Source organism: Equus przewalskii, chromosome 5 (assembly GCF_037783145.1).
Source record: "Equus przewalskii isolate Varuska chromosome 5, EquPr2, whole genome shotgun sequence".
Classification (NCBI taxonomy): Eukaryota; Metazoa; Chordata; class Mammalia; order Perissodactyla; family Equidae; genus Equus; species Equus przewalskii.
The window spans coordinates 32,683,882-32,710,016 of record NC_091835.1 but is presented as its reverse complement, the minus strand read 5'-3'; the positions used below and the strand labels follow the sequence as shown (position 1 = coordinate 32,710,016).

Here is a 26,135-nt window from a genome sequence, read left to right as displayed (position 1 = left end):
GATCTTACAGAAATGTCTCCTTCTCACCCGAGCCCAACATGTTCAAGGAGGAGAAGGAAGGAACACGTGGGTCCCGGGCCATCATCCCTGGAGTCGGCCTGCTCTGGGAGGGCTCGCCAGCCCTCAAAGCCTGGGCAGCTGTTCCATTTGGCCTTCGCTGGCGAGGCTCTGTGAGGTGGGGCAGATGCTGCCGTCCTGCACGGGGCCTGGGAGAGTCAATATTGACAGGTCTGTTTGTTTTTCTGGCTTCCACCTGTTGGAAACTATAATCATAGCCACTTAATAAGGAAGAAGGGACAGCAGGAGAATTCCTATACTGGAACAGGGAATGTTTCCACTGTTCCCCAGGGGGACCGCACAAGAGGAACTGGCCTTCAGGTAGAGTTGAGAGCAGCACATGAGCAAGAAAATATGATCAGAGACTCCAGGAGGAAGGGTGCCAAGAAGCTTAAAGGTGACTCAGGAAGAGGATAGCACACCTCCCTGGAGGTGTCCCTGTGCCCTCCAAGCCCACTTACTACTCTCCCCTATTGAGTCCTCCCCCGCCCCCAAGACGAGGCAGCAACTCACAGCACAAGTATCTAAATGCCACCCGCCCCACTGGTCTGCCCAGACCCTCTGGCCATTACCTACTTCCCGTGTCATAGAGAAAACAGGGCTCCCCATCCAGGAGTGCCATCCACTTTCCTCCCATGCCTCACTCCCGATCCTCGGCCCTCTTGATCTCCCTCCCTGTTTCTGAGAACTCGGGGCCTTAGGTGGAGAGGCAGGGGCTTCCCCGCCCCAATCTGTGCTCTCCAGTCCCTGCTGCTCTTCTTGAACCACGGCCCTTGACTCCCCATCCCTCCTCTCTTCGTCAGATTCCTTTTTTTTTTTTTTGCCGAGGAAGGTTAGCCCTGAGCTAACATCTGTGCCAGTCGTCCTCTGTTTTTTTGTATGTGGGACACCTCCACGGTGTGGTGTGGTTGGTGAGTGGAGTAGGTCCACGCCCAGGATCCAAACCCGCAAACCCGGGCGGCCGAAGTGGAATGCATGGAACTTTAACCACTTGGCCACCAGGCCGGGCCCTCTTCATTCATCAGATTCTTGACCTCGGTCTACAAACAACTTCGATTCTCCTCTGTGTTTCTCTCCTTGCTTTAGCTCCCACACTGTCTCCTTCCCTCCACTGCCAGCCTCCTTAACAGCAGTCCATCCTTACTCCCGCATTTCCTCATTTCCCGTTCTCTCCCAAGCCACTGTCTCGAGGCTCTCAGCATTCCTCCAAAACGAAAATGACAACAAAACAAACACAAAAATCCCCTGTTCCTGGGCCAGTGAACTTGGAATCGTCAACTCCGGGCTCCAGCATATGCATTTACCCTCCTACCCCCATCACGAATTAGACGTCTATTACACGTCAGACAGGCAGGCCCGGAGGAGACAAAATGTCCCTGATACACCCAAGTGTCATCTGGATGAAGAGCCCATTAGGCATTGTCTGCCGCTTGCTTTTCAGTGTGAGTGACCTTATCTACCCTTTTCCTGAAGTTGGCTGGGTCAGGGCAGGCAGCAGGAACCAGGGGCCAGCGGGAGCCTGGGTGAGAGGGGAGGTGTGGGTGCAGGACATGAGGAAGGCTCAGGGCTCCAAGGACACACTTTTCCTGGTATTGCCAGGACCTCACAGTGGCCTGCTAGGGTGGCAGGGTTTGCAGCAGCTGTTTGGGGCTACAGGCCTTGATGCTAAACCAAGGCCACTCACCCAGCAAAGAGGACTGTGGCAGGCAGCTGGTGGCTGGAAGGCTAATGCAGCTGGGGAAGGCGGCCTGGATGAGCCAACACAAACAAGTGAGAACAGGAAGGGAAAAGACCAGTGCGTAGGGCTGGGGCACCAGAAGGGGGCTGGGGAGGGGGCCCGATGGCCTTCTGAGACTAGCAGGGAGTTGGGAGGGGTCTCCTGCAGCCGTTATGCTGGGGGTGGGGGATGAAGGGAGGTTGAAGGCCAGAGGCTACCTGGGTTCCAAGAGAGGCAAGGCTATCACATAGCAATTGATAACAGCTGCTCAATACAGGTTTATTTCTGTTTCTACTGGAACAGGGCTTAGTGTGGAGGGGAGGGGGAGAGTAACGGGGGAGAGGAAGGGCCGTGCCAACATACAGACCAGCAGAGAACAGTGGGCTCCCCAAGAAGGGGCTGGGGTGTTCTGTGGGGCCAGTGTCGGTGGAGGATCGCTGAGAAGGGGACACTTCAGTTGGGCTGGGATGGGCGAGTAGGATTTCAACAGGCAGGGGAGTAAGGGAGAAGGCTTTCCAGGCAAAGCAAGAGCTCCCAGCACCGGTGTTGGGCAACAGTCTGTACCCTGGGGGGGCATGTGTGTGTTTGCGGGAGCCTGGGTCAGGCTGGAAAACGAGCTTGTGGCCAGGGAGCGTTGGGGAGGGTTATCCTTCAGAGGTATCCTGAATACCTTGGGAGGCCCTTGAAGATTTATTTAATGCTTTATTAGTAAGTATGTATTGGACATTTTCTATTATACAAGCATTCGTGCCCACAGTAGAATATAAGAGGAGACAGAAAAGTATAAAGAAGGACCAAATCCTCAGAGCGAACCGCTGGAGTGCCCTGGAGGCTGCAGGGTGTCCAGGGGCGCATGCCTAGCCTCCATCTATCTCCAGCGGCCTGGCCAGGGCCCAGACTGATGACCTTCGGAGAAACGCCCGGCTCTGCAACTTGTCAGCATTCTGGAGTCGGGGCGAGGGGCCTGGGGAGACTGGGAACAGAGGCGCCCAGGAAGCCCGACCAGTCAGGCGGCCGTCAGCAACAGCCCCGCCCTCGCCACCCAGGCTCTCTGGCAGTCTGTGGTCGCCTCCCACCCGGCCAGACCCCGCTGCGCGGCGCGCGCACATCCCGGAGGGCGCCCAGGGGGCGGCAGCCGGCTGCGGGGTGCCCAGGGCGCCGCTTCCACGTTTGCGCCCAGGGTTGGGACGGCACGCCCGGTTCGGTCGGAAAGAGTGGAGCCGGCAAGAGCTGCCCGACAGCTGCGAGCGGAGCCGCGAGCGCGGGCGGCGCCCAGGTAGGCGGAGGAAGGGGCGGAGGAGGGCCGGGTGGGCGCCCCCGCCCGGCGCAGCGCGGAGCCAGGCGCTTCCTGCCTGGTTGCCCCGTGGCCGCCAAGTGTGAGCGTGTGTGTGCGGCACATGGAGCTCCCGGGGTGGGGGGCCCGGCGGAGACTGTGCGCCCCCAGGGGAACGGCTGGGCTCCCGGACCCCTGTCCCCAGGCCTGGCACTTGCTCCCTCTCCTAGACAACCCTGTCGCGACCGGCCGAGAAGCCCTGGGGCTGAGATCAGGAAGGACTTCAGGGACCCTGTCGCCACATCCAGCCTCTTTATTTTACAGATGAGGAAACCGAGGCTCAGCGTGGTGACGTGACTTGCCCCGGATCACAGGTCTAGAACCCAAAACTTCGCGCTTGCAGGTCAGTGGTGCTGGGAGCCTGCGCCGTGGGCCAGGGCGGCAGTGTGGCTGTTGTGTGTGTAGAAACAAAGACTGGGAGAGAAAGTCAGGAAGACAAAGACAGAAAGAGAACCTCCCAGAGCAAAGGAAGGTCAGGAAATGGGCTGCACTTCCTCCCTGGCCACATTTGTGTTGAGGTCTGGCCCTGTGACTCAGCCGACCTTGCAGACCGTGGCCCAGGTGCGTGTGCGTGTGTGTGTATGTGTGTATGTGTATGCATGCACGGGGATGTGGTGAATCCCCCCGAGTGCATGGAAGACCCTCTGAGTCCACATATCTGTCCACTTACACACGATGACCTTGTTAGGAACCTGCCCTGTGTTTGGCTCTGAGAAGGGTACCAAGAATCCCAAATGAATGAGCTCTGTGTGACTCCAAGGGCAGAAAGGGCCCCTGGTGGGAGTCCCAGGGATGATCAGAGTTCAGGAGGAAGGACCTGACTCCTGAGGCAGTGAGTACCCTGTCTCTGGAAGAGATGAACATGTGCCAAGATCTTTTCATCAAGGACGTGGGCATGAGGATATGAAACTAGGGCAGCTTACTCCCTGTAGAACTGGAATGTTAGTTTGAGGGTCCAGGGTCATGTCCCTTTTCAGGTGACATTGACATGCATGACCTCAACGGGTGGTGCTTCCTGTAGGAGCTCCTCTACACATGCTTTTTGAGTGGTAAATGAGAGGCCTCCTGCTCCTCTGGGGTCCCTTCCCCTCTCAGGACCAGACTGTCCAGGGTACACAGGCCATGAGCCCAGGGGCGCTTGGAGGGGGAGTCACTTCTGGAAGGAGCGGGTCAGGATGGCCTTCTGGAGGTGGCGCTTGGGCTGGGCCTTGAGGAGGAGGCTGGGTCTGGGCATTTCAGGGGTGGGGACGCCTGAGCAGAGCCTCGAGGTGGGTGTGTTTGGGGACGAGGGAAATGTAGTGGGCTGTGTGGTGAGGGATCTTGGTTGAGATCAGATGGTGGGAGGCCTGGAGTGTTAGGCTGCGGTATTTTGATGGTTTCTGAGAAGCAGAACGGTGTTACTGGAGCTGGGTTCAGAAGAGCGTGTCATGTGGCAGCGATGTTTGGGATGCACTGTAGTGACGGAAGCTGTGGGAGGAACACCTGGGAAGGAGGTTTCAGTGACCGTGAGGAGCTGAACAGGGCTGTTGGGAATGCAGAGGAAGGGGCACCAGCAGAGCTGTTGCTCAAAGGGGTGGTGGGGGGAGCAATAGTCTGTTATGGCCAGGCCATGGTAGGGCGTTTTCACATGTGGTCTCATTTAATCCTCCCAACAACCTTATCAGGAGATTATTACTGCTCTCCCCATTTTGTGGAGGAGGAAACTGAGACTCAGAGAGTTTAAACAACCTATCCAAGGTCACACAGCTAGTAAGCGGTGGGGCAGGGATTTGAACTCAGAGAGATGGAATAGGTCCAGTCTGGTAGCAGAGTGAATGTCTGAGGGCAGAGCAGAAGAGGAGACCATAATGACAGAGATTTGGATTCTAGTGCTGGACAGGGAGCCCCGGGAGCAGGGTCAGGTTTGGTGGGTGACTGGAGGTGTGTGAGCCTGTGATGGCACCATGCACCGGGACAGGGGCTGCAGTGGCTGTCGGTTCTGCACCCATGTCGTGAGTTTGCTGAGCTGCTGTGGGGAAGGAGGGTCGAGCCCGCAGGCTGCTGTGGCGCTAGAAGGTGGAGGGAGGCTGGTGGGGGATTCCCCAGGGGCCTGGCAGGCTAGTCACTGAGTCCCCTGCACTCCCTGGATTTCCTTCCAGACTAGCAGTTGCAGGTGCTGTCTCAGGGCACAGCGGCTCAGGCATCTGCCATGACCCTGGGTGAGAATCGGTTCAGGCCGTCATATTGTCCAGGGCCTTGGTTCCCTCCTGCGTTTCACCTATGAACAGGCTACACAGGCCCGAAAGCTGTGGTTGCAGAAGACTGAAATTCCACAAGTGCCATTTCAGGATCCTAAGGACAGGGCCAGGGCCTCTTACAATGTCAAAGCATCAGGATGGTCTAGTGACAAAGATGCCCTATTTTACAGATGGGGAAACTGAGGCTTCAGAAAATAATGGTCCTTCGCCAGATGTTAGTGAGTGGCAGGGAGTGCTCCAGGCCCTGGGCTCCTGGCTCAGGGTTTGCTCTCTCCACTGCCATGCGGGGAGGCAGCTGCTCGGAGAGTGGCCTCCAGCCTCCGCCATGAACAAGCCCTTGGGGTGGTTTCTATAGACAGGTTCTGGCACTGGATGGACCATTTCAAGTTATTATTCTCTTTTTTCCCTCTTAAACAACACACACACACACAAATGGCACATTATTTCCGCTCATCCGTCTAGTGGTCATGTAATTTCTTTGACATCTCAGATTATCTCCTTTCCTCTAACAGAAATTTGCTAAGGCCTAGTCTAGTTAGCGAGCCAGAAAGTGTCCCATCCAAGTGTGCAGGGGCAGTGGGAGCCCCCAGGAAAGCGGGAAGTTCCCTGCACACTCCTGGCCCCCTAAGGCACCGAAAGGGCAGCAGCAGAAAGGAGAGGACAGCTGTGGGAAGGATGCGGGGGAGGGAGATAAAGTGGAGAGAAAAAGGAGAAAAGGAAAAACTGAGTCTGTGGCACAGAAAATTCAGGGGCATGCGCAGAGCTCTCTTTGGGGATCTACCCTTTGGGAACCTGGCTCCCCGGTACTCAGAGAGGCAGCACGAAGCAGGGAGATAAGCAGGTGGACAAGAGCTAGCCAGCCTTTTGACTCGTCATGCAGCCCGTTCACTTTTGAGAGTGAAAGGGAGAGTGTTAACAAGGATGCTGGGATGACAGGTGTAAACCGGGATGTCCTGGACAGACTGTTTGTCCTGATGGCAGCCAGTGCACATTAAGTGCCAGACATGCATTTGCTGTTTAAGCCTCACACTACAGCCTGATCCAGTAGGCACTGCTATCATTCCACTTTACAGAAAAATTAACTGAGAAACAGAGAGGCAAAGTATCATGCCCACGGTCACAAGGCCAGTAAGTGGTTGAGGCAGGATTTGAACCCGGGCAGTTTGGCTGCTCCAGAGCCCAGGCCTTCAGCATCATACTGCTCTGGGCGTCTGCTCACCAGCAGCATCGGGACAGCAAAGACTCCTCTGCCCACTTCCAGGACTCAGCATGTGATCTTTGGGTCTTTGTTTCCCCTCCACAGCTGCTCTCATGGTCAGGTTAGTGTGACTCCGTCTGCCGGAAAGAAGAGCTGGTGGCTCGGGTTGAGGTGGTGGCAGAGGAGCGCTGTGTGGTTTCGTCCTCTGCAGGCCCTGTACTTGCTCACACTGGTCTTGGCTGCAGGTCTCCAGCTTCTGATTCGTTCTTGCCTTGTAACTGCTGCTCTGCCCTTTCAGACTAGGTCACGAGGCCGTATGGACCCGGCTAGACATAGGCGGAGCCTCTTGAAGGCCAGTGTTGGGACTGGGTTCCTGAAGTACCTCGTCTGCTTGGGCAACCCAAGGGGGCCACCCTCTGACGGACCCAGTTCCATTTCGGGCCTGTCCCAGCTTGAGGGGTATGAACTTTCCTTTCTGACGGATTCTCCTGCAGACAGTGCCTTTCCTTCATCAGTTGGTTTTGGCTCCCAGCCCTGGCTTTCTCAGAAAGTCAGCACCGCTCTCTCTTCCCCCGCCTGTTTGTTGACACATCCTGGATGGGCTGGCCAAAGGAGGCGTGTCAGGAGCAGCAGCTCAGACCCCACCCCAGGCGAAGCTCTGGCATTTCTAGGAGATGCAGGCAGGTGGGAGCAGGCAGGTTTCCACATGCTTCAGGTGCCAAGGGCGTCTGTCCCCACTGAACCTGTCCTGAAGATCCCTTATTCACGTAAGACACCTGCCATGCCCGGGGCTGGAAAGGGTGCGTGGCTGGGCCTGAGATGTTGTGGCGGGTGGGAACTGTGCCCTATGCAGGGCGGCTTCCGTGGTGTGGCCCCCACCCCTGGTCTGTGCAGTGCTGTGCCCCACTGGACTGAGAGGAAAGGTGAGGAGGGGATGCTGAGACACCTGCTGTGGGGTCGCCTGGGACCAGCCTGTGGGTGCCCTCCTCCCTGAGGCCGCATTTGCGTTTCTGGCCAGGCAGCCTCCTTAACTCCCTCTTTAACTCCCAGCAGCACCAGAGGAAGTACAGGGCTGTGTACAATGGCTCAATTACCAGCGCAGACAAGAGGAAAATCTCCTATTACCTGGGCAATTGGTTCATTTTCACTTTATTTACTTCAGAAACCACTCAGTGTCGAGCTCGGGGATTTGCAGGGGCCCGAGTTCTCCTGGCGAGCAGACGGGGCTTTGCCACACTGAGTCTGCATAACCACGCACCTTACCCGCTGGGCTGGAGGGCTGGCTTGGTGCTGAGCGGGGGGAGACCGACTTCCTGCAGCCCCACCCTGTACAAACACAGAAATTCGGGACCCTCTGCCCATTGTACCTCAAGGCTGCATGCACAGAAATGTCCCGGGTGTGGCGGAGAACGTGGCGCGAATGAACTCATTCGATCCTTCCGGCAGCCTGTGGGACAGGTGCTCTTCTTTCCATTCTCCCCATTTTGCAGGTGAGGAAGCTGAGGCTCCGAGAGGTGGAGTAACTTGCCTGGGGTTATACAGCCGATGAGGGGCTGAGCTGAGATTTGAAACCAGGCAGCCTGGCCCCAGGGCCGTGTCCTCACTGCTCCTCAGCCTGCCCCTCTGCGTGCTGAGTTCACGGCCCAGTTCTGACTCCCACCAGTCATGTGTCCTCAGGATTCACCCTCTAAGCCTGAGTTGCTTCCCCTTCAGTGAGAGGGGAATAATGACCTGCCGGTCCATCTCGGGTGAGCTACTGGGTGTGAAAGGTACCATGGTGAAGGCTTACGTGGCCCTGTCTGTCATGGTGCCTTTACCTGTTGAGACTTTGCTCTCGAGTTCTGTTGTCTGGGGGTCCTCCTTCCCCGTTGGTCCTTGTCAGCGTGCTGAAATTCCCCAGAGGGCAGGGCCAGCCTCTCTCACCTCGTCAGCTTCTGTGCTTACTGAGCCCCCACTGTGCCAGCGAAGGGTCCCACGGGGTCTGGTTTAAGAAGAGAGGGTGTAGTCCCCTCAGCAGCATTCACAGTCCCCTTGGAGCAATGGTCTAAAAGATGAGCAGTGCTGTTAGAGTTTTTGGCAAGCAGAGTCAAGCCTATTTCTGGTGGCTTCATGGAGGAGGTGGGCTTTGAGCTGGACCTGGACGAATGGGTAGACTCTGAAAGGCAGGGAGGAAAGCGGAGGGTACTGGAGGTAGGGCCTGTGACAGAGTACAAAGCACAGTGGGCAAAGGTGTGTTGGCGGGTGGCAAGAGGGCCCTCGTGCTTGGACTGTCCACAGTAGGGTCTATATCACCAACTCACTCTGTCCAGCTTCCAGCAGAACTCTCTCCCAGGGGCTGCTCCTGGGGCTGTTAATGACTAGCAGGTGGGGGACAACCAGCTGGGAGAGGCTGTGGGGCCCCGTGTGGTCGGGACTGGGCCAGGGGCATTCGCAGCAGCAGCTCCTAAGGCACAGAGACGGCCCTTCACTCTCTTGGTGAGGCGGCACTGGGTTGGCATGTCCTTCTGGGGACACGAATGAGTCAGAGAGGTCATGCTGAGGGGGTCGTTGGTGCTCACCAGAGAGACCATTCGTGTCTTCAGCCGGGCTTTGTTCTTCTGTGGGGGCAGAGCAGGCGGTTTGTCAGAGCTACCCTTTCTGTAGCCTGAGCAGGACTGAAAGTTAGGGGCGTTCTTCTGAACCCCTGCCCAGAGGAGAACATGGAGGGAAGGGAGGAGGTCCTTGGAAGTTTCCATCTGTTCCATCTGAATTATGGTCAGAGATTACTATCCGGGAGAAACCATCAGGAAAGACAAATGGTTCTGCATAAGAATCTCTAGATCTTTCTCTGGCGCCATGGTCTGTGGTGGCTTTGGTTTTCTAGTCTTCTGGGAGCTTGGATTAAATGGACACCCTGGATGAGGATCAGCTCCACTCGGTGGAGATCTCGACTCATGGGGCCTCTGGTGTGGTGTGTGGGTGCGTGGGCGCTGTGCTCCCTACAGAATCCCACAGAGAGAAGGCGACCCCACCTCTCCTAATTTAGGCTTCTTTTGTTTTGGTGTCTTCACTGGGCTGAGAGTTGGGTTTTAGGATACTGCTTTGTTTTGGAATTTTTTTGGTAACTTGGTCTTCTTTTGTTGGAGTAAAATATATGTAACATAAAGTTTCAATTTTAACCGTCTGAAGTGTACAGTTCAGTGGCATTAAGAACATTCAGAGTGTTGTGCGACCACCACCACCACCATCACCAGAACCTTTTTCCTCTTCCCCACTGAGAGGGTTCAGTATTACCCTGGCTCCAGAGAGGCCCACTGGCCTGCTCTCTCTCAGCTTCCCTCGCCACAGTGGCCTTGCCCTCAGCTGCCCTCTCCACTTGGGCAGTCTTTCTGCTGCTATTTCTTATTACTTTCTGGTTTTTTAATTCTCTGCTTCAGCCAAATGAGCCTCTGTGAGCCTGCCCTCCTTTGGACTGGGTTCTGTGCTAAGCGCTTTATACGTCATCTCGTATATTTCTCCCAACGGCCCTATCAGGTGGTTATTATCATGCCCCCTTTCCAGATGAGGAAGCAGCAGCCGACATGTAATATCCCCAAGGCCACAGTCATTTCAGAGCCAGGATTTGATTCTGGACTCTCTGGTCCTTCTTTCTTTTCCTAGATGGGAATGTCGTTGTATAGGACCAAGTGCAGCCAGCCTGCCCTGCACATTAGTGTCTCCTCTAGAAGGTTGTAAAATCTGCATGGATTTGGGTATGTATCATATAAACTGTCTTCTATTAGGATTCTTAGCTGGAGCCTTTAGTCAAAAAAGACTTGCTTGAAAATAGCTTAATTACATACCGTAGATAAATTGCTAGAGGAGTTTAGCAAACTGCTAAATTAAGCTTTTCAGCTAATTACACACATACTGTGAAAGTTGGAGTTTAGCTTTGACCTGGGTCCCTCCCCACGCGGACAGGTGCTGAATCTTCTCTGGCCGGCCGGGGCTTGATCACCGTGTCCGTTCTTGTTCTTGATCCTGAGCGGTTGTGCTTTTCTGTCCCCTCGGGGTGTCTTGCTGTAGCTTGACTCTGCATTTACTCAGGGCAATAGTTCATTCCCAGGGTGCTGTCATCCTCGCCGCCAATATGGCTGAGCGTTATTTCCCATTTCTCCAGCAGGCAGTCTTTCTAGCGTTCTTATCTTCTGCAGTGGCCCTCTCTGGTACCTTTCTCGTTGCTTGTCGTTACCCTCTTTCCGGACTGCGCTAGTCCCTGCTGTGTCTCCCAGAGCTCACATTTTGGCGTTCATCTTTATTTGGGAATCAGGGTTCTGGCCTCGCTGGATGTGGCTCACCTCTGTGAATGACATCAGTTGGAGAAGCAGCACCCAGCAGACTGGCACGGGGCCCAGGCATGATAATAAGGCACTTTACTGAGTGCCTGCCACATGCCAGCACTGTTTCTAATCTAGGCCCTAGCTCCTCCATTTACAGATGAGGAAACCAAGGCTCCGAGGGGTTAAATGACTTGTCTGAGTTCACACATCTAGTTCTGGAATAGACATATAGATCACGGACGGCTCACCCAGGCTGCTGATCCCTCGGTACCAGACTGCCTCCCTGCAAAGGGCTGACCCCTTGGGTTGTGGGGTCTGCTTGATAACAGAGCCCTGTCAACACACCCGTGAAATGAGAGCAAGAATCCCCTGACTCCACACCCCGTGAGCTGCCGCAGGCACAGGCCAGTGAGAAATATAGGGGTGGGGAAGGCCAGTTAAAAAGCCCGCTATAGAACTTCTTTTTAAGGAATGCAATTTTAATACATTGAACCACAGCTTGAATCAGAAACAAAGACACAAAAAGGAACTAAGTTAAATGAATGTTAATGAAAAAAAATTACTAGACTTCCATTATGTAATCACACATTGTAAACTAAAAATACTTTTTAAACACGCAAGCCCTATTTATTGGAGTTAGAAAGGGAATAAAAAGCTCTAATATGTCCTGAATAGCAATCACTGTATATCACATACTACATCTGAATTTTCTGACACTTTAGGGGCTAAATCAATGTGGCTTTATTGAATGTGGATACCAAAAACAAAAACAAAATGAGTCAACAGACACTTATGGAGCATCTACTGTGTGCAGTGCATGGTGCTAGGAGAAAGAACAAAGGCCATAATGTTGCTTTTGACAGCGTGTGTGACTGTGGCTGAGAGAGTGGGGCGGACTGTGTCCTAGAAGGAAATGGGCTTCAGAGAGGGTGACAGGTCGGTGAGAGCTGAGCCGGGCTTCACGGACGGCAGAATCAGCAGACAGGTGGTGGCAGGGAGTCTGGGAGGAATGGTTGATGAAGGTCCCTAAGTCCATTTTAGTCGACGGGGCCTGAGGACCAGTCTGCATGGAAATTAAACCAGTGAAGTTCTGCTCAGGCCGTAAGACATGCCTTAACCCTACCAGGATTTCTAAGGGTCACCTCCTCTGCCTGCTGGACTTCATGGACTCAGTTTACCATCTAAAAGATGCAAGGAGCCAGGATGCGACTCTGGCCTCTCTGATCCTTCCTCTTTCATGTGGTCAGGGATGTTGCATATGATCAAGCACAGTTGGCCCTGCCTGGGCACGATCGTCTACCCTGGGAGGTTTCTAGAACCTGCACGGGTCGGGGGGTGTTCTATGGACCGTGCTCCATGAGGATGGAGACGGTGTTGAGAACCCTGCAGACGATGTACAGTGGGAGCACGGGGCCACCCTCTGAGGCACACCATCTTGGTACAAAGTAACCCACCAGGAAGGCCAGCCGAGACGGATGGTGAGGAGAAGCCCGGTGATGCCTCCTTTCACAACAGGCCCATGCTGAATTCTTTCACGTCTGCTGCCTTGGTGCTGTGCAGCCCGAGTCATAGAGCCACAGGCATCTTGTCACAGTTCACCCCGTCCGAGGCCTGGTAACTGGGCTGGGTCCAGCCCTGTCTGCCCCTGCCTGCCTGGGTCCCTGACTCGGTCGCTCCCGCGCAGCGTGCTGTGCTCTGCCTGCAGCCTGCGCAGCCTCCAAGGCACTTTAGAAAGAGACGTTGACTGGCACAGTGACAGCCACGGCCACCTTTCTCACCCGCACGTGGAGAACACGCATGCCGCTCCACTGCTGATGCGCTTAGCTGCTGAAATCCAGCGCCCGGGCCCGGTGAATGCTCCCAAGTGCATTTTCTTTCTCGGGGCTGAGACACACGCTGAGTGACTACACCGTGTCGCACAATGTCCTGTTGCCTGCGCCATCTGAAGGCAGTGCCGGTCTGGTGCAAGGCTCCGTGCAGCCTTCAGAGGGTGCAGCTCTCCTGGCCCAGTCCCTGGGCTGGAGCTGACAGACGGGACATCAGAAAGCTCGGGTGCTCCGCAGCAGGTGCTGGCAGGAGGGCTTTTCCGCTTGCTCACCGTGCCCTCAGGTGCCTCGTTGGTAAACAGCTGCCCTTCGCATCTCTTAGGCATGTCATATCAGTGAAATAAAAAGTGACAATGTGAAAGTACTTTACAAAGATAAAGCCTTTTAAATGGGGCTGCTTCTATCTTCTGCAGACAAGTAGTTTCCTTCTGTTCGCTGAGTTTGGCTAAATTAACCATTTGCTTCGTCGATCCATGTGGTGTCATGTGGTTCCATGTCACATGTGGAGTCCGTGTCATAGGTTCACATGGTGTCAGCTCAGGCCTCAGTGCCTTTTACTAATAGGCTGAGCGTCACAGTCCAGTTAGGGAATCGAGGCTCGGCCAGCATCCTGTGGTCCAGAGCTCTCTCACCTGCCGCAGCAAGACTCCTAGCAGGAGTGGGAAGGGTGGGGGCTGACTGGGACCCCTGGGAGCCTGGGCTCTGCTTCTGTCCAGGACAGCATGGAGACACCCCACAAGTCTGGTGGGGTCTGAGGCTTTGTTGTCTTCAAGAAACAATCCACAGGATGTCCTGATACGCAGAGCTTCTGGCCTCCCTGTGCAAATGTTTGCCCAGGGGTGTGGAGAGTGAGGTAAACACGGATGAGAAAGGTCAGAGGATGCTGGGTGTCGGCGAGGGTGGATGGGTGTGCTCACACACCTGTCAGCTACACTTGATGTAGATTCAAGGCAACTCTGTTCACTGAGAGCCTCCCATGTACGAAGCCCTGAGCTATGAGATGGGAGTATTTTTTTTTTTTAATTTTTAAAAATTTTTTTCCTTTTTCTCCCCAAAGCCCCCTGGTACATAGTTGTATATTCTTAGTTGTGGGTCCTTCCAGTTGTGGCATGTGGGACGCCGCCTCAGTGTGGCTCAGTGAGCGGAGCCATGTCTGTGCCCAGTATTTGAACTGATGAAGCACTGGGCCGCCTGCAGCGGAGCACGCGAACTTAACCACTCGGCCATGGGGCCAGCCCCGAGATGGGAGTATTATTATCATCTTTAATTTGGAGGTGAGGAACTGAGAAGCTAAGCAGCTTGCTCAAGGTCGCACAGCTAGTAAGTGTAGAATCACAAAGCAAATGCAGACACTTGGACTGCAGAGCCCGTCTCTTAACAAGGAAGTTATATATCCTGGTCATGATCTTTTGTATGGACAAAGCTTTTTGCCGTTTACACAGCAGTCCCAGACTCCACTTTTAATCTTTACAACAATACAGGGAGGTATTATGCTGGGTGTTATACACCCAAGTGTGCATATTAAGTGAAATTGTACCTGTGGAAACACTTAGTAAATTGTAAGATGCTCTACAAATATAGTTATTGCCTTCAAATACAGGTGAGGAAAATAAAATCAGAGAGGTTAAGTGGCTTGCCTAAAGACACACAGGTAACAAGTGGCAGAGTAAGGATGCCAGCCCAGGTCTGAGAACTTCAGGACTCAAGCTGTTTGCTTCCTTGACACCATCAAGGAGAGATTGGTTGTGGGTTGTCTGTCCCCTCCTCCTGTCCCTTACCCACCCACCAAATTGTTGCCAAGTGAAAGTTAGGCAGAGAACCTGAAGGAGACTAAGCTTTTCTTAGCTGCTTTTTATCGCTTTGGTTTTCCTCTTCTTTTTAGTCCTGATTAACCTGAGAGCGCAGTCAGGGATGGCGCTGGGGAGCGTGTCTCAGCGTGGGGAGGGGGTGGGAAGCTGTGGCAGAGCGGTCCTCGCGCGTGGCTCTCCCCGCGTTGGTGGAAGGTCCCTGGGGAAGGTGGCGGGTGGGAGGGGCCATTTTGCCCCGTGGATGGGCCAACACGTATTTCAGGACCTCATAAAACTGTGAGCACACATTGCTTTAAGATTGTGAGTTAAACTGGAATCCAGGGTATGTCCCTGGGGCTGTGTGTACACATGCAGTGTTTTAAAATAAATCATAGCTGCTTTGTTTGAAAGATCTTAGACTTGATACTGAAAAGATGAAAAGAAAGCAACCACTAAACATCAGCTCCGTCAAGCAGCTTCATACAGTGCGAAAAAGGGCCAGGATTTTGTCTCACACCTGGAGCAGAGGGAGTCTGTGTTTGTAGCTAACAATGTGTTATTTACTTGATTATTTGTTAATTTTCAAAGAGATAAGAAATTAACATTTATTTTACACCTTCTAGATGCAGAAGCTATGTTGGAGAATTTATATGTGTTTGCTCATTTATTCCTCACAAAAACTTTGTTTAAGGGGCACTATTATATGACTTTTTAAGGTGAGGATATCGAGATTCTGAGAGATTAACATGTTCAAGTTTCCCCACAGTAAGAAATGACAGCAAGCTATGTCTGACTCCAAACCTGTGTTATTTCCTCAACAGATTGAAAAAATCCATTTCATTTTCTTTGTTCTTCGTTCTTTCTTTAATCTCAGGTCTTCCATCTAGAATCTCTTTCCTCCCGTCTGAAATACACCTTTTAAAAAACGTCCTTTACTGAAGGTGTGCTTGTAAGAACTCGACAAACGAGTTTTGTTTCTCGGCTCACGTCTTCATTTCTCTTATTCTTAAAGGGCGTTTTCTTTAAGTACAGAATTCTCAGATGACGGTTACTTTCTTTTAACACGTAGAAGGGATCCTGCTACTGTCGCCTGGCTGGTAGCCATTGAAAGGTAACTTTTCTCTTTGGCTGCTTTTAGCATATTCTCCTTGTCTCGAGTGTTCTGCAGTCTGAGATGCAGCTGGTTGTGGATTTCTTTTCATTTATTCTTCTTGGGATTCATTGTCATTCTTGAATATGTGTATTGGTATCTTTCCTCACTTTTGGGAGATTTTTAGCCACTACCTGTACCAATGCTCTCTCCCTGTCTTTTACTTCTGGGACTCCAAAGAGATGTATGTTAGCATCTATTTTTCATGTCTCTTAAGCTCTTTTTCACATTTTTCGAGTCTTTCTGTGCTGCATTTTGGTTAATTTATTTTGCCCTGGCTTCCAGTTCACTGCTTCTTTCTCAGACTGTGTCTAGTATGCTATAGAGTCTGTCCGCAGTCTCTAATTTCAGTTAATTTTTATTTCCAAAAATTCTCTTTGGTCCGTTTTTTCAAATTTTCTTGGTTATTTCTCACGATTGTTTTGTTCCCTGTGCGTGTTTGCAAGCCTGTCTTTAATTTCTTTGATTACATTATACAGCACTCCTCCCTTCTCCACGGGAGATAAGTTCCGAGACCCCAGTGGCTTCCTGAAACCACGGACAGTACCGACCCCTATCTATACTATGTTTTTTCCTATACGTATATACCTATGATAAAGTTTAATTTATAAACTAGGCATAGTAAGAGATTAACAACAATAACTAATAATAAAATAAGTCAATGATAACAATATAATGTAATAAAAGTTGTCATTGATTTCAGCAACCTCAGCATACGATTATTTTTCTTTCCTCGTTAAGTTGAGAACTTTGACATTTTCACTTAAAGGAGCACTTTATGACTTCTCTTGGGCACATCTGAACTACCAGCATCACTACACTTGTGCTTTGGGGCCATTATTAAGTAAAATAAGGGTTAATTGAACACAACCGCTGCAATACCACAACAATCGATCTGATAACCCTGATGGCTACTAAGTGACTAACGGGCAGGCAGCATATACAGCCTGGATACGCAGGACAGAGACGATTCATGTCCCGGGTGGGATGGAGCAGGTTGGCATGAGATTTCATCATGCTAATCAGAATGGGACACTATTTAAAACTTATGAATTGTTCATTTCTAGAATTTTCCATGTAATATTTTTGGCTTACAGTTGACCACAGGTAACTGAAACTGTGGAAGTAAAACCGCGGGTAAGGGAGACTCCTGTAGTCATTATTATAGTCAGTACCTGATATCCCATTACCTGAAGAAAGCCCTGGCTGGTGAATTCCCTTCCCTTCTCACCAGTTCATCCATGCTTTTAGAAACATTGTTTTTTATATTTTATACAAGATTTTCAGTTGTTTTCTGTGGGAGGGTCAGTCTAAGTACTTAGCCTGCCATAATGCTGGAAATAGAAGTCTAGCGTATTTATTTAAAATTGACAAAATTATGAGAGGGAAAAGTAATCCAGGGAAGGTTGGCCTTTGGGACCTAGAATTGCCCCACTGCACTGAACGTGTTTTATGGAGGCCCTGAAGAGTGCGCGCTGTGTCTCAGTGAGAGGCCAGTCACAGCGTGGCTTGTCCAGCTGGAGTGGCAGAGCAATGGAGACTTGCTCTGCTCGGCACCCCAGCCCCAGAGGACGTGACCCGAAAGTACACGACCAAAGAAGAGGAGGAGATTTTCAGGACACTTCCTGTTAGAAGGAGTCATTTTATCTCTAAGGGGTGAGAGGCCCCCTTAGGAGAGGACAGCTTGGTGAGACTTGTCCCCCAGCTGCTGCCGTGAGCCCCCCCAGGGCCACTGGGACTTAGCCTTGTCTCTGCTTGGAACTCAGGGCACCTGTTCTTCCATCCCACTGGTCCTCTGGGAGTATCCAAACTGGATGTAGAGGGGACCACAGAGTCCAAACTGGCCCCAACCCCTCCTTCTCCACATTTGGCAGATTCAGTCTCTTGGTTCTTTTGATTCCACCTTCTAACTCCTCATCTGCCACCACCCTGGGCCAGAGCACCACCGTCTCCTGCCTGGACTTTAATAATTCCCTAACTGATCTCCAAGTGTCTACTTCCTAACCCTCCCTCGCTCCCCAATGCGTTCCCCTCAAGTAGCCAAAGTTGTCTTTTAAAAAATGCAAATCAATCATCTCTCTCCCAACCTTTTAGGTTGATTTCCTATGTTTCCTATGTTCCTATATTTCCAGTGATTTCCTATGACTGCTTGGATAAAGTCCCAGGTCCCTAACCTGGTCCATAAAGCCTGTTCTTTAACCTCGTTTCTGGCCGCTCCCTTCCCTGTTAGAGTTATTCTAGCCCCTTGGTTTCCTTCCATTCCTTGAACGCATGAAAGCTCCTTCTCCTTGAGGGTGTTTGCACCTGCCGTTCCTTCTTCGTGGAATGCGCTCCATCCCCTCTCGTCCCTTTCCTTGGCTCCCTCCTGCTTATCTTGCAGGAGCTAATTTAAGTGTAACTTCCTTTCCCTCATCTTCTACGTTAGTCTTGTTGCTCTGCACTCCCTGTGGCAAACGTTCTGCACCTTCATGTCTTCATCAGGACACTTATGTCAGGTGTGATCCCATCATTATTTTTGTAGTTTCTGTTCATTGCCTGCTCTTCCCCACTACCTGGTAAGAGCTGGATTCGTGTACATCCTGCCTGTCACTCTTTCCCCAACCCAAAGCCCAGAGGCTGGCCTCTGGTAGATCTTGTTCGTCTAGAGGATACATCTGAGAATGAATCCGCTTCTGCCTCCATCCCTCCACTGGAAGTACTCTTGCTGAGTTCACCTGTGACCTCCTCGTCGCTAAACTCAGCGTTTCTCCTCAGTCTTCATATTTGACACCTCTACAATTGAAACCATTGCCAACCCTCTGTTTCTTTAAACATTCTCCAACTTTCCTCATCCTTTGATTTTGAGACAACATTCTTTCCTTTATTTTCTTCTACTTCTGTAAGCTCTGCTTCTAAGCCACTTTGCTGTCTTACTTTGGGTGTCCCTTAAATTTTAGTGTCCTGCATGATTCCAACCTTCGCTCATTTCCCTCCTACAGTCTGTGAGCAGCCTTAACTTTATCTATGGCTTCAACCATCGCATTTATGCTGGTGAATCCCAAACCTGTATGTCCAGCCCCGACCCCACCCCTAAGCACCAGATCCTTCTTTCTCATGACATTCTGAAATACCTGCATCCTAATGTCCCATGGACATTTCAACCTTCACTTTTCCCAGGTGGAGCTAATTATCTTCTTTGCTATACTTGTTGCTCTTCCAGCATCTCCAATGTGGCTAAAATAGTTTGACTACCTACCTAACCTCTGAAGCTAGAAGCCATGGAGTCATCCTGGATACCTCTGCCGGCTCCATATCGCGTGTCAGCTATTCTCGTACTCTGCCTCTTAAATCTGTCCTCATTCCTCCTCCCTCTGCCCTGCCACCACCTAGTGCAGCCCCTACTGTTGTTTATCTGAACCGTCGCATCATCTCTTACCTGGGCTCCTTCCCTCTGGCCTCTGCCCTCTCTGGTCCATTCCTACCATGAATGCCAGAGATCTCACCCCAAAGAACAAAGCTTAACCGTGCCGCTTCCTGCTTCACCTCCCGCCTTTCTCCCTCACGCCCATGCAACGGAGCCCATCCTCCTCAGGCTGATAGGCAAGGTTCTTCATAATTTACCTCATCTTTCTGGCTGACTTTGCTTCTCTTCCCACCATTCATATTCCTCGGAATCTGCCCCCCCTTCTCATTACATATTTATGGTGTCGAGCAGGGGTTCTCAGATGTTACTGGGCATTGGAATCATGTAGAAGGCTTTGTTAAAACGCAAAATGCTGGACCTCGCCCCCAGAGGTTCTGAGTCAGTAGGTCTGAAATGAGGCCCAAGGTCTGAATTTGGAACAGGTTCCCAGGGGCTGCTGGTGCTGCTGTTCTGGCAAGCACTGTGAGAACACCGGTTAGACCGCTAAAGAGTGTGAGCCCAGGAGCACTGCTGCCTGGGCGCAAATGCTGCCTCTGCCGCTCGCTTCCTGTGTCCCTTAACCTCTTCATGCCTCAGTTTACTTGTCCATAAAACGGGGCTAATAATATAAACTACCTCTTAGGCTCTGGGGGAGAGTGAGTTAACACTCAGAAAGCACTGACAGCAGTGCTCAGTTCACTGTGAGCGCTCAGGGTGTGTCAGCGGCCACCATTGTTATTTTTATTCTTGTTCCTATCCTTGGGTGTGAGGTCCGCCTCCCTCACTCTTTTTTGCTCACAATTTTCTACTCTTCCTTCAAGAATTAGTTTCCTTTCTGAGGTGCTGTTGCTTACACTCCCGTGCGCCCAGGCCACCCTTGCCTTCTCCTTTGTGCTCACACAGCCATGGGGCACGAGCTGTCCTAGCATCTGCTCGCGGCTCTTCCCTGCTTACCAGGAGCGGCTCTCACCCGCTGTGCATTCTTCAAGGTTTCATTTTTAGTCTGTCTGGTACAGCGTAGGAAAATATTTCTTAATTAAATGACTGAATTGGCATATGTTGCAGAATTGATTACTGCAATGGAAAGATGGTAAAATGTGTCAAGTCTGGGGAAAGGCCTGAATACCAAGAAAAGGTGGGGAGAAAGAATGGTGTGGGAGTTTGGGAATGCTGTAGTCAGTACAGTGGGGTTGCGCTTCAGGAATGTGGTCCTGTGGTCTAGGGACCATCTGAGTGCACACAACTTGGGATAATCTTAACTGCCAGTAGCAAAAAAATCCCAACTCAACTGCCATGAACAATCTTGACATTGATTACTTACGTAAGAAGAAGTCTGGAGCAAGAGTGACGCCAGGGTTGTTTCATCCAGTGTTCAATGATGTCATCAAGGACCATCTATCTTTCTCTGCTCTTCCCTCATGTTTCCCTGTCATGGTCACAGTGTAGCTGCAGAAGGTCACAGTGGGGCTGAACAAGACAACGTCCAAGAGACGAGGAGGTTCTTTCATCCTCTTTTTTAAGAGCCAGGAAAATATTTCTGGGAACACCCCAGGACCGCCCCAGTGTCTCACTGACCAGAGGCGGGTCAGAAGCTCACCTCTAACCTGCCCTCTGGCGAGAGGCCTGAGTTTGCTTTGACTGGATGAGGCCGCTGAGCCGGGCATGTGGTCGCTTACCCTGAGTGGTGAACACACCTGGAGTTCTGTTAGAAAGGAGGAAGGGAGAAATGGATGTTGCTCAGGGAAGCAACAGCGTCTGCTTCAAAGCCTGACCAGACCCAGCTGGTGGTTTATCTAAGTCACAAGATGGAAACTAAGTGACTTGGAAGGTCTTTTCTCCCCTGAGCATCTATGATGACTTCCTTGAAATCGAAGTGAGGAGACCTTCCCTCTGTCTGTTCCAGCTGCAGGTCATGCCCTGACCACAGCTGCCCTTCAGGAGACTGGCCCAGAGCCACAATCTGGTCATCAGGCTGCTTGTTGAGGGTGGGGCAGCAGTGACTTGCCCCTCTTCCTCATGAGCCCAGCCTGGCTCTCCACCTGGCACTCAGCACGGCCGCGTCTCTTCCTAAGGACAGAGCTGCAGGAGGAGCCCCGGGGCAGCCAGCCCCCAGAGACCTGGGCTTCAGAGGGCGCTCCAGGAGGGTTTGGTCCCGGTGTGCTGCCTCCCCCACCACCAGGTGTGTAACTGGACACGAGGCTTGCTTATGGCAAGAAAGTGAGTTCCTAGAGGCTGAGGGTAGTGGGAGCAGCCACCTGCCAGTAGGCTGGGCCTGGTAAGGAGGTGTTCTGAATGATGATGCGGAGGGCTGTGTCTGTGCTTAGGGCTCTCTGATTTTCTGTAGCCCCTCTTAAAAACTGTTAGTCAGCTTACCAAAGTGGACTCCCAAACCACATGGATCTGTGTTTTCTGCATGTCCGATCCGTGGAGAGCTGCAGGATAGGCTTGTCGTCCCTCCAGGGTCTGCCTGTCTGAACAGAGAAAGAAAGCTGGTGAGAGCCCAATGGGAGAGGCTTCAAGCAAGGGCAGCAGATAACGATCCTGGAAAGCAGTGGGTGTCCGCAGTGGGCAGGAAGTTTGCGTTCTATGCTAGGAGCAGAGGGGGCATCTTTCAGAAACTGTCTACTAGCCTGACACTCTGAAGTTTTCCCAGTTCTTCCAGACACACGTGTCAGGAGCAGCTAAAGTGAAATACAGCAGATTGACCCCGGCCGGCAGGGCGGTGGAATTTAGTCACAAGAGACTTCTGTGGTGTCCGCTGGGGTGAAGTAACGCTGATCTGGCCTTTATGATACATGTCGTTCGATTTTATGCATCTGTCTGAAATCTTCCATCAGATTGTCAGCTCCTTGAGGGCAGTAATAGGATATTTTATTTCTCGTCAGTTCTTCACAGGGTCAGTACTCAGTCATTATTTACTGGTTGATTTTTCACTGCATAGCTATGTAATGAAAATAAGCAGTTGAGGTCCTAGAATTTTCTTTCACTTGGGCAGAGTTGTCATCGGTATCTCGAGCACCTGCTGAGGTGGACAGTGGCCGAGTGTGTTCCTTTCCTACGGCTGCCGGGACAAAGCACCACAAACTGGGTGATTTAAAGCAACGGAGGCTCATTGTGTCATGGGTCTGGACGATAGAAGTCTGAAGTCATGGCGTTGGCCGGCTGTGCTCGCTCTGACCCCTAGGAGAAGTGTTGCTTGCCTCCTCCTGGATTCCGGTGGTCTGTCAGCAGGCGTTAGTGCTTCTTGGCTTGTAGCCGCGTAATCCAAGTTCTGCCTTCGTTGTCACCTGGTGTTCTCCCTGCGGCTCTCTGTCTTCACATGACTGTCTTCTTACAAGGGCGCCAGTCACATTGGGGTAGGGGCCCACCCTACTCCTGTGTGACCTCATCTTAACTGATGACGTCTGCAATGACCCTGTTTCTAAATAAGATCCCATTCTGTGGCGCTGGGGTTAGGACTTTGACATGTCTCTATTTGGAGATCGCCGTTCAACCCAGGGCACCAAGTCAGCTCATTCACAGTGACAAGACTAGGACCCAAGGGGCTGGGGTGCATAGTAACACTGTCCCTTGGTGCTGACTGGAAGGGACAGGGAGAAGAGTGAGCAGGGCACGTGTCCTCTGTTCTGTCAGCATTCTCCAGGGAAGTTTGTTTGAGCTGGGCCCAGCTGGACACACCATGATACTGCACTCCGGCGGGGGGAGCTCCACGCTCCTATTGCTCCCTCTTTTTATAGGACAAGTTGGGGAGAAGCCTCGACAGAGGGGAGCAAACAGACCATTTGGGTTCCAGGCAGCCTTAACTGGGGAGCAAAGTGAAGGAGCCCCACCTCATCCTGTGGGAAGTTGTACCCCCTTCCCCTGGGAGAGGAGGAGCTATGGGATCCAACCAGCTCATTGCCAGGCAATTCAGAGAGAGTACCCAATGCTAGATATGGAACGACCTGCTTGTCTCCAAACCTAGTAGAACCTGGACCCCATGTGCCAACGTCCTGTCTCCCCAGTTTAGGACCCCTTAGTGCAGAGGTTGTAAACCAGAGGCCCACAGGCCACTTGTGGAGTGTAGATGTTTTGTTCACAGTGTTTTCATAGTACTTTTTTGAATAAGCAATATATTCACATAGTTCAAAAATCAAGTCATTATAGAAAGATATCTAGTGAAATCTTGTCCTGGCCTCCATCTGCCTGAACTGCCCCCTCCCCAGTAACCACTTTTATTAGTTTCTTATACATCCTTCTAGAGTTTCTTATTGCAAATACATGTCAGTACAAATATATATTCTGCCTTCACCCCTTTCTTTTGTATGTAGTTATAATACACTATACACACTTTTTTTTTACCTTGCATTTTTCACTTAATTTATCTTGGATGTCTTTCCTGATCAGTATGTCGAGAGCTTTCTCCCTCTTTTTTACAGGGGAATAATATTCCATTGTATGGATGCATCATAATTTATTTAAGTAATCTCCTACTGATGGACACAGGTTGTTTTCAGTCATTTGGTGTTTATTACAAGTAATGCTACAGTGAATAAAACTGCCATTTTGTATTGTACCTGAATGTGTATAATTTAGAAATTCTGAAATATTTTTGAATTATCAAAAGGACTGGCGACACTGGGTTCTAATAACTGTGTTGACAACTGGTTGGATTGAGTAGCGGCTGTCACTAAGGGTCCCTAACAGTAAGACGAGCCTTCTCCCATTTGACGTTTCCCCAACACCTCTCACTAAGTCTCTTCCATTAAGGCTGAGTATTGACTGCCACTGAACGTCATGATGGTGCTGTTTTTCTTGTACTAGATTCAGAAGGAAGAGGAAATCACTCTTGTACTCATGTCTCTCCCAAGGGGAAAATGAAAGCCAAGGAGGCTGTCTTTTCAAGAGGAAAGGGAGAGGGCAGATTGCTTTGTGGATGTGACTCTGCTTCGTCCGTGCCTGCCGAGCTGGCTGCTCTGCGTTGCTTACCTGGTGCTTGCATCTGCAGCCCTGCCAGGTCACGGCCCTGACGTGCTTGTCTGGAGCAGAGGGAAAGGATGCTGCTCGCTGGTTGCTTCAGCACGGCCTGGGTTGCTGCTCAGAGACCAGTAATAAAAACGAAGGAGACAGTAAAAAAATATTGTTGTTACATGGATTATCTCATCAGAACCCCATGAGGACATGGTATTCCTATTCTTATTTTATGGACAAGGGAACAGTGACAGAGTGAAGTCACATGACCAAGATTCATAATTCATGCATGGCAGAACTGGTATCTGAACCCAGGAATTGCTGGCTCTAGAACCTGATGTTTTAGCTAATATATTATGCTGCCTCCAAAGTCTTAAAAAAAAAAAGATGTGGTTTACAGTGATACCTCTCATATTTTAAGTTTATCATCAGTAGTGGCATGGCAGTGATGGTCCTGACAAAGATAAGAGAGCATCTCTGAAAATGGGTGAGGTGGTGGCACGCCCCAAAGAAGGTGTATACCGAGAATGCACTTTTGTTCTCCTAACAAAGCTGCTCCTTTATGGTCTGCCACATCGGATAGAGTGGAATTGGTTCCATTGCCCCCTTTGCTCTTTCAATCTCCAAACATTTATGGCGCCATCTCTGAATGAAAGGCCGTGTGCCAGGTCTTCGATAAGATGAATGAGCCACACCCTAGTCCTTGGAGCCTAGTTAGGACACGTCAACAGAAGCAGTAGTGCCACCCGGTTGATGTGGTATTGGAATGACATGGATGTGTCAGGCTGGGTCCTGAATGTGATAGAAGAGATGGATTCACTGTGGAGTGACAAGGTGGGTGGTTTCCAGTTGTCTTGGGTCTTCATCATTTTACGTTGCTTGATGGAGGAAGGAAGCGAGGGCCCGGAAGTGGAGGCTGTGAGCTAAGGTGTTGAGCCATCCTGCCCACAGCCCAGGGTGAAGCTTACGGTGGCTGCAGCTCTCGAGGCCATGGGCTCTCTGGAGACAGGCTCAGTCAGGGTTGAGAGGTGGGCTAAAGGAAACCTCCTTTCCCTTTGTTGCTCCCCATCTCAGCTTTCCTCATTCCTGGTCACTTGTTTAGTGGCTGAGCTGGGCTGCCCCGTGGGGCACTTCCTGTGGCAGTTAGTGCTCTTCTCCAGTGAACGACTGTTAGGCCCAGCCAGCTGAGGGCTGTGGAGGGCGGGGAGGGCTACAAAGATAACAACAGGGCACAGTTCGTAAGTCACCGTATTTGACCTGCAGCAAAAGGATCTGCAGACAGGGTCTTGTTACAAGGAAGCTCCTTTCTTGGCTTTTTATGGCTACCGTTTATCTTTCTTCTCCCCCAAGTTTGCATGCAACAGCATCTGTCATCTCTGTGGTTGTCTTAGAACAACTAGGGGTTTCTGCTTTTTATTTATTCTTTCTCTGAGTGTGACGCTAACCACAGCAGCCACAGGGCAGAGGGAGGGGGAGGGAGCCAGTTGCTTTTCATTCAAATGCTGTGATCTTTGGTGCAGCTGGTGTTAATAGTGAAATTTACAAAACAGAGGTATTGAAACAGTTCAAGCGATTGCTGGGGATCTGTTGCTTGTGGGTCCACGGATGAGTAACAGAAACCAGTTGTTCTCTGGTCAAAAAGGGGAATTCAGAGTCCTGCTGGAATACAGACAACAGGCATTTCTAGGGCCACAGCTATGTGTGTTTCTCTGTACTGGCAGCTGTGTGGAGACACAAGAGAAGAATCCCATACCCTTCTTGTCCTCAAGGAACTTAGTGACAAGAAGAGGAGAAAAATACACAGTCAACCTGCCCTCTTGGGCCTGTTTCATCATTCAAGAAATGAACGAGGTCGGGTTTCGTCAGTGTTCCTAGTGGAGTCGGTACTGCCCCCTAGAGTGTGCCTACGAATCACCTGGAGGTCTTGTTCACATTCTGACTCTGAAGGTCTAGTCCCAGGCTTAAGATTCTGCCTCTCCCGAGATCTGCCGACTCCCCGGTGATGCTCCTGGTCCAACGACCATAATGCTTTGAGTACTGAAACCCTAAAGGGCATTTTGGAAATCTGTGGGGTAGCTTTGAGTGCCACACGCTGGAGAGATGCTCCTGACATCTCCTGGGTCGGGGCTGGGGACGCTAGTTGTGATTCCATATGTGGTGGTTGACCTACCCAAACTCAAGCCATTACAAATATAAATCA

General features: G+C 51.3%; 1 protein-coding gene across 13 annotated transcripts in view; it reads left to right on the top strand.

Annotated features, from left to right (window-relative positions):
* The first annotated feature begins 1,648 nt into the window (after positions 1–1,648).
* The window catches only part of CRACR2A (calcium release activated channel regulator 2A), a 129,991-nt gene continuing 105,504 nt past the window's right edge, over positions 1,649–26,135 (top strand). For 4 of the 13 annotated variants that reach the window (XR_011540269.1, XR_011540272.1, XM_070620528.1 and 1 more), the window contains exon 1: positions 3,101–3,450. The gene's annotated coding sequence lies outside the window, so the exon portion shown is untranslated. Of the gene's footprint in view, positions 3,051–3,100; positions 3,451–7,193; positions 7,310–10,181; positions 10,274–26,135 lie in introns of those variants that run through there. The other 9 variants (XR_011540270.1, XM_008530617.2, XR_011540271.1 and 6 more) reach the window with 6 other exon arrangements.